Genomic DNA, 8,450 nt, shown 5'->3' with positions numbered 1-8,450 from the left:
TTACATAGAATGTCTCCTTTAATGTACAGGAATTCAGAGGTGCTTACAACTTATAGACTGAGCTGTTTTAAATGTGTCTGTATTTTTAAAAGTGCCTAACATTAACATTGTATAATGTTCTGATGTCACAATCATGACTGTATTATGTTTAACATTGCCCACATAACGTCACGAGGATGACGTCATAATGGAACTTGTTTACAATGTTTAAAAAATCTACTGACGAGCCCGCAACTACCATACAAGTATATTCACAAATTGTCAATTGTTACGGTTAAGTTGAATCCAGTCTATTATTACTACTTCGTACATTGTGGATCAGCTCTTTGGACGAATAGGACATATCCTAATTCGCTCCGTTTTTAACATTGATTGGCAAGCCTAAAAACCAAAAACATGTGGTCTGCGGTGTAAAATATTTGTAGATTAGTGTACATGTAGTTGTAGTTGTAATATTTGTAGATTAGTGTACATGTAGTTGTAGTTGTAATATTTGTAGATTAGTGTACATGTAGTTGTAGTTGTAATATTTGTAGATTAGTGTACATGTAGTTGTAATGTTTGTAGATTAGTGTACATGTAGTTGTAGTGCTAGATGTATTTGTAGATTAGTGTACATGTAGTTGTAGTGCTAGATGTATTTGTAGATTAGTGTACATGTAGTTGTAGTGCTAGATGTATTTGTAGATTAGTGTACATGTAGTTGTAGTTGTAATATTTGTAGATTAGTGTACATGTAGTTGTAGTTGTAATATTTGTAGATTAGTGTACATGTAGTTGTAGTTGTAATATTTGTAGATTAGTGTACATGTAGTTGTAATGTTTGTAGATTAGTGTACATGTAGTTGTAGTGCTAGATGTATTTGTAGATTAGTGTACATGTAGTTGTAGTGCTAGATGTATTTGTAGATTAGTGTACATGTAGTTGTAGTGCTAGATGTATTTGTAGATTAGTGTACATGTAGTTGTAGTGCTAGATGTATTTATGTGTAGTTTTTGTTGTGTTGTTATTATTCTATGTTGATATTGACCACATTATGTAGTTATTTTCGTTTGTCCTGAAGAAGGGAGCGGTCGTCTCGCAAAGACAATCTGGTTGTTAATTTCGTTAGTCATTTTAGTGCTTTGTATAAGTTTTTGTATTTGACCTTGTATCCACATTGTGAATCCGACACTTCTAGATTATCGGGTATATATATATATATACACAGTTATTTAACGTACTCTTAAGAGGGTATATATATAATATATATATATATATATATATATATATATATATATATATATATATATATATATACCCTCTTAAGAGTACGTATATATATATATATATATATATATATATATATATATATATACCCTCTTAAGAGTACGTTAAATAACTGTATCCCATTTCCATTCTCAATGACCGTGTAGCGTGTGACAGCGTAGCGAGAATTTCATCTTCATCGAAAGCAAGTTTTAAGACTTGCCTAGATGGTCGAGCAGTCTAGTGCGCTGGTTACAGGCTGCTAGGACACTTGGTTCCGCAGGTCGTGAGTTCAACCCCGGGTAGGTATCCAAATAAAGTGAAATTTTCTGTGCTTTATATTGAATATTTCTTCACTTAGGACAGTTATGTTCATTTAAGAGTTCATTGCTATTTCTGTGCTTATAAATGTATAGTAGTTGTAATGTTTGTAGATTAGTGTACATGTAGTTGTAGTGCTAGATGTATTAGATGTCAATATAAAAGCGCGAAAGCCCAACAACACCCTACTTTCTTAAAGTGTCGGATCTGAGAAGATACAAGGCTAGTAAAGAAATTTATAAAAGCACTGAAAATGCACTGTTGGTTATTTAAAACTCAAATTTTCGACGCAACCCGCGTCTTTATCAAAAGACATATATTACATAAACAAATAACATACCACGAAAAACGACAAGTATCAATAAACTACACTGGTAACTAGGATTCCCAAAATTGCGATTATTGTTTGACATTCAATACTTCCTAATTATGTTAGAACATCATAAGAAATCACTACAATTATGAATTTATATAGCTCTCTCTCTATCTCTCATATTCTAGTCTCAACATTGCGGCTTTTATTCTCTTTTGTTTTAAAAGGGATGGGGGTGACAATAAGAAAAAACGTATTGACCTTGAAGACTAGTATATCATTAATATATCATCTTGAGACCTCTAAACTATGTTAAAACATTATTCCAAATTAACATAAGTTTGAATTCGCATATATCTTTATATTGCGATATTAGAATTTCTATAATGCAGCTTTAATTTGTCTGACCTTGAACAATTTATTCGCTTGAAAAAGATAATACAGTATCTTTTTCCTTAGACTTCTCTCCCACACACCTCTTGGATTGTTGATTTTAATGCGAGATCTGTGTCTTTTAATTGACTTTGTTGTTTAATCGTGTTCTTCTGGCAATCATATTATTTTTCGTTCTCAGCATTATTTACCATATCCGAAGCATCAATGGTACGAACTACCAAATATTGTTTTGAACTTAAGGTAATCACTTCATATCATTATCTTCCCACCACTTTATTTCATAATCACGTTGTTTTGGAAGTTTTCCCTCTAAATTTATCTGATTTCTGTAATTTCAAGAATAATTCTATTTTCATCCCGACCCGATCATGGTACAAACTCTCTACACCATCTGACGTCAGTAAACACGCTTTACAACAAAACCACCATTTTTATTACCCAGTACAACAGTGTATTATTCTTGTTACCAATGTAGTTTCAGTGCAAAGTTGAAATTCAAACATGATATTAAACAGTAAGGCAAATCTTTATCGCGTATATATTTTCTTTCAGAACATGTTTTATTTGATGATCACGTGTATACATAAAAATCGATTAAAACTTTGAGATCACATAATCTCAGGTATGCAATAGTGTCATGATTTTATCTCTCATTTCTGTTCATATATCAGATAAGGTCGCCAGGGATTCGCCATCGTAAATATCTACATAACAGATATCGTGATTGTGTCATGTTCCCCGTTAGATTACATACATTTCAATAACTGTGGAAGAAAATTAAAATGGCTCATTCTTTCATGAGTAAGCTTTGCACACGAGTAAGTATTCTATAAAAGGTAATATGTAATGCATTTCTATCATGGTCGATATTTGTTTAATGAAAAGGTAATGAAGTTTTTTTGAGTTGAATATGCTTATTTTACTTCCTAAGTAGTGTAAGTATGAATTTGATGTGTGTACCATACGTTGTAAAAACAATGCCTCATTATTCGTCACACATATGGAACGTGTTTCTGCAAATATGATGCACATAATTTCATGTTATACATACGAAACTATCCTCTGTAATGATATGTATAGGTGTCAAAATATATGTGTTTGTTGATAACATGAATATAAATCATTAAAACTGTTTTTCACTATCTGATGAATAGGAAAAGAGAGTTCTGCGCCACCCATCCCTTTTATAAGAAAATATAAGGTATACCTCACCATCCCTCACATTGAATTATATAGAAGATATCCCTCACTATATAGGCAGTGCTTTAAATGCTATTTTAAAAACTGGACGCAAAAGCAAAGAACTGAGAACAGACAAAGGAAGTGAATTTAAAAATCGATGGATCAAAGATTTTTTTCAGAAGGCAAGGAGTTGATCATTACGTCACACAGAACGTCACTCGTGCTAATTATGCCGAACGATTTATACGGACTCTCAAAGTCTTGATGTATTGATATTTTACCCATAATAGAACATATAAGTTTACAGACGTTCTACAAGACATTGTCCGAAATTAAAACGGTCGACCACACATATCATTAGATGGCTTATCACCTAGAGACATAAATAAAACCAATGAAGCGGTGACTTGGAAGATACTATACATGGATGTCTTAAAGCCCAGTATTTTCAAAACGAAAGCGCACAAACCACACAAACACAAACCACGCTATCACAGACATTAAAAAATGATGTACAATGTTAGCATTGATAATAAATTTAGAACTCGATATTGAGTTATTGTTATTTCCTCATTAACGAGAATGTCACGAGATCAGACATCTGAAGTATTCATGTCACAAGATTCTTCTTCTTCTTCTAGAAGTAAGCTTTTGATAAAGGTAGATTTTGCCGACATCGTTGGTCCCGCAACGATCATAGGGAAGGGGTACACAAACTGAAACTTATTATCCATCATGTCTTCTGATACCATATTTATTTTCTGGAGAATGAATGAAGTCCTGATGAGGAGGAGGGGGAGAAGTGAAGTCCTGAGGAGGAGGAGTGAAGTCCTGAGGAGGAGGACGAGGAGGGGGAGTGAAGTCCTGAGGAGGAGGAGGAGTGAAGTCCTGAGGAGGAGGAGGATATGGTTCAGTAGTTTGAGGATACGCTCCAGTGCTTTGAGGATATGGTTGACTGCTACCATGAGCATTTCGCATATGTCTACTTAAATGATCAGGAAGAGTAAAATCTCTCTGACAGAGCATGATGTTGACTTCATGACTGCTGGGTAGAAACTGACGGCAAGTTGTTAAAAAGATTCTTTATATATTTTGCAGTTCACTCTCTTCCACCCAAGAATTAAACCCTTGCCATTTTACGAATACTTCCACCTTTCCTCTGCGTCTGCGCCGTTTCAGATTTTTTTTTAATTTTAAACAAATCGTCTCTGGTTTTGTTGACTCTTTGAATTTCAGCCTCATTAAAGGTTCCCTCGATGGGGTCCTTATCATCATCCGTAATTTTGTACACTGGTATCTCTTGACGTAAAAATCTTCTGCTAACAATAAAAACTTCCTCCGTCCATTTTTGCTCGTAGTCTCGCTGAAAAGTGTGCTTGATTCCCGACAGTCTAACATAGTCTCCCGCTTTCAATTTGAATCGCTTGTGTGGTTTGTGCGCTTTCTTTTTGCAAATACTGGGCTTTAAGATATCTATGTATAGTTTCTTCCAAGTCACCGCTTCATTGGTTTTATTTATGTCTCTAGGTGATAAGCCATCTAATGATCTGTGTGGTCGACCGTTATAATTTCGGACAGTGTCTTGTAGAACGTCTGTAAACTTATATGCTCTATTATGGGTAAAATATCGATACATCATGACTTTGAGAGTCCGTATAGATCGTTCAGCATAATTAGCATGAGTGACGTAATGACCATCGATTTTTAAATTCACTTCCTTTGTCTATTCTCAGTTCTTTGGATTTGCGTCCAATTTTGAAAATAGCATTTAAAGAATCTATGATACTGCCATGGAGTTTGTTTTTCAAAGGTTCAACCCAAGCTTGTCTTGAGAATACGTCAATGGCGACGAGTAAAAACTTTATATTGTCATTTTCTTTTGATGCAAGGTGAAGATAACGAACAGTGATCAATCTCATAACTCCCATAAGTAATACAAAATAGATAGTTGGGCAAACACGGACCCCTGGACACACCAGAGGTGGGATCAGGTGCCTAGGAGGAGTAAGCATCCCCTGTTGACCGGTCACACCCGCCGTGAGCCGTATATCCTAATCAGATAGTGTGGAAACACCGGCTAAATCTACGTCCCAAAGGAAGTCTATACCCTGCGAAACAACTCTGTTTATCCTAAATATGTCTGTGGACGTTGACGACTGTAAGCATCAATGTCTTGCAGCCATTGTTTGATAGCAGTTAAGCCCACTTTATATTTACCTTCGTTCTTTAAGTACTGATAAATTTTCATGGGACCCGCATAGCTAATAGGATTTTTCACATCAAAATAGATATTTTAGATGTTCCTTCCAGTTCATGGTTCCTTTCAAAAATGCGGTTGAGTTATAAAACATATTGTTTAAATATACTATAGCTGTCCTAGAACTTCTAATATTTTATCATCTCATTGGTCAAATGACTTTAAATAGAATGCAGACTTCAAATTCCTTCGTTTAAATGGACGTGTACAGTAAATCGTCGGTCAGCGCGCAGTCTGCAGTGACCCTCACATCCCACCGCATCGATTGTACAGGTGATTTAAATGACCAGCGACCTACTTATCGGGCATCCCCCAATACTGCCTATATAGTGAGGGATATCTTCTATATAATTCAATGTGAGGGATGGTGAGGTATACCTTATATTTTCTTATAAGAGGGATGGGTGGCGCAGAACTCTCTTTTCCTATTCATCATCTATCTTTAGCTGCTTCATTTAGTGACATAAATCGTAGTACCTTCTATTTTGCATTCCTTAATTTATTCTTCTCTAAATTGGCCCAAACAATCCTGCAAGGTGAAGATAACGAACAGTGATCAATCGCATAACTCCTACAGGCAATACAAAGTAGATAGTTGGGCTAAAACGGACCCCTGGACACACCAGACGTGGGATTAGGTGCCTAGGAGGAATAAGCATCCCCTGTAGACCCATGTGTCTAAAGGACCAATGCTTAATGCTGTTAAATTCTTAAAACACAATTTACATCCTGATTCGTAAACAATGTTTCGTATGCATAAACGCCCGTTCTTATTCAAAGACGAAATATGCGTTTCTTAATGTATTTTTGAATTTTAATTGAACTGCATGTTATGATATTATACAAATACGTTTAACAAGTGTCTCGCATTTGATGTTTGCAATGAATTGCATATTTTGCTGTACATATTTCATCTTGTTTTTTTTTTTTTAATTTTATTTTGAAGACCATTCCGGTAGATAGTATCCATGATTTGGAAAAAGGGGATCACATAAAATTTCATCGCCTTGCATTTACCCATCATGCTATTGTCACAGACGTTTTCACAGACAGAGACGAGTTTGAGGTGATTGAAATGGGATTAACCATTAACCAAAGTCCCAGAATTGGATTAAAAAGGTCTCTGAAGAAAATGACAAAATGGCGAAAATTAATCCCAGTAATTTACAAATATCATTACAGAAATGTTGACCGCATACCCCCCGAAATAACAATTGCAACTTTGGAAGTTCTTTTGGAAAATAGAGATAAGATACCGTATCATCTATTAAAAAATAATTGTGAACACATCGCAACATTCTGTGTCACCGGAATAAGTTCTAGCCAGCAAGTATTAAGAGGAATTTCTGCTGCTCCTACAACGGTTGCTACAACAGCTGTTGTTCTGTTGGGAGTTCTTACGCGGATAGGACTTTTGCTGCTTTGATAATGGACTGAAACGCATATAAGGGAACAGCTTAGCAACTCGTTTAATCGGATGAGAAATGAAATGTACGATATTTACCAATTAAATTAGATGATGTCAGGAGACTACTAAACAACATGAAGAAACCAACAACAAAATTCCTTTCGTTCTTACACACAACCCGAAAAATCACAACATATTCAAAACAGCCAAACAGTTATTCTCTATTCTTCAAGAATCAGAAACATTAAATGCCCTCATTCAGCCCACGGATATACTCCACAGCAGACGTCAACCACCAAATTTGAAAAAAAAATTCTCACTAAAGCCAAATCTACACCAAACCCCGAAAAATCTTCAAATGCGAGGATCAACGATGCGGTACTTGCCAATTTATACAAACCAGCCACTCCATAACTTTCAAAAAACGGAATGAACTTCAATGTAAATTCAACTATGACGTGTAAAACTAAAAATCTACTTTATTGTATGACGTGCCCTACATGTGGAGAAAACTATATAAGTTAAACATGAACCAATATGGCTGACCGTGTTTGTGTACATAAACAACAGATCAGAGATCCTACAATAAGAAACACATCGTGTAGCGGACATTTTGATTCGTGCGGGGAAGGCAGTTTTTATATTTCCCCATTTTACAAAGTAAAAGAGGAAAATGAACAATTACGCAGAGCCAAGGAAAACTATTTCATAAAACTGTTTAAGCCGAAACTGAACTGTTAATATTTTTACTACATGTAATTTAACATGTACATTTTACATAGAATGTCTCCTTTAATGTACAGGGATTCAGAGGTGCTTACAATTTATAGACTGAACTGTTTTAAATGTGTGTGTATTTTTAAAAGTGCCTAACATTAACATTGTATAATGTTCTGACGTCACAATCATGACTGTATTATGTTTAACGTTACCTACATAACGTCACGAGGATGACGTCATAATGGAACTTGTTTACAATGTTTAAAAATCTACTGACGAGCCCGCAGGGCGAGAGCGCTATAGATAAAAATTTCAGTATTGGATTTTATTTTTTGACTTTATTATTATTATTATTATTATTATATATATATATATATATATATATATATATATATATATATATATATATATATAATATATATATATATACATTGTATATATATATATATATATATGTGTGTGTGTGTGTGTGTGTGTGTGTGTGTGTGTGTGTGTGTGTGTGTGTGTGTCTCTCTCTCTCTGTGTGTGTGTGTGTGTAAGACTCCATAGTGCGATGGGACTCCAAAGTGTGATGGTCACGCCAAACCCCGATGGTGTGACGTGC

General features: G+C 34.9%; 1 long non-coding RNA gene across 1 annotated transcript; it reads left to right on the top strand.

Moving 5' to 3' along the window:
- Positions 1–2,676: 2,676 nt before the first annotated feature.
- Positions 2,677–8,169, top strand: LOC125653426 (uncharacterized). The gene is made up of 2 exons (XR_007361903.2): positions 2,677–3,097; positions 6,665–8,169. It is a non-coding gene; the product is annotated as an uncharacterized LOC125653426 (long non-coding RNA).
- The last annotated feature ends 281 nt before the right edge of the window (positions 8,170–8,450 follow it).

This window comes from Ostrea edulis, chromosome 7, assembly GCF_947568905.1.
Source record: "Ostrea edulis chromosome 7, xbOstEdul1.1, whole genome shotgun sequence".
Taxonomy (NCBI): Eukaryota; Metazoa; Mollusca; class Bivalvia; order Ostreida; family Ostreidae; genus Ostrea; species Ostrea edulis.
The sequence above is the reverse complement of the archived record's forward strand: the minus strand, read 5'-3'. Positions and strand labels throughout refer to the sequence as shown.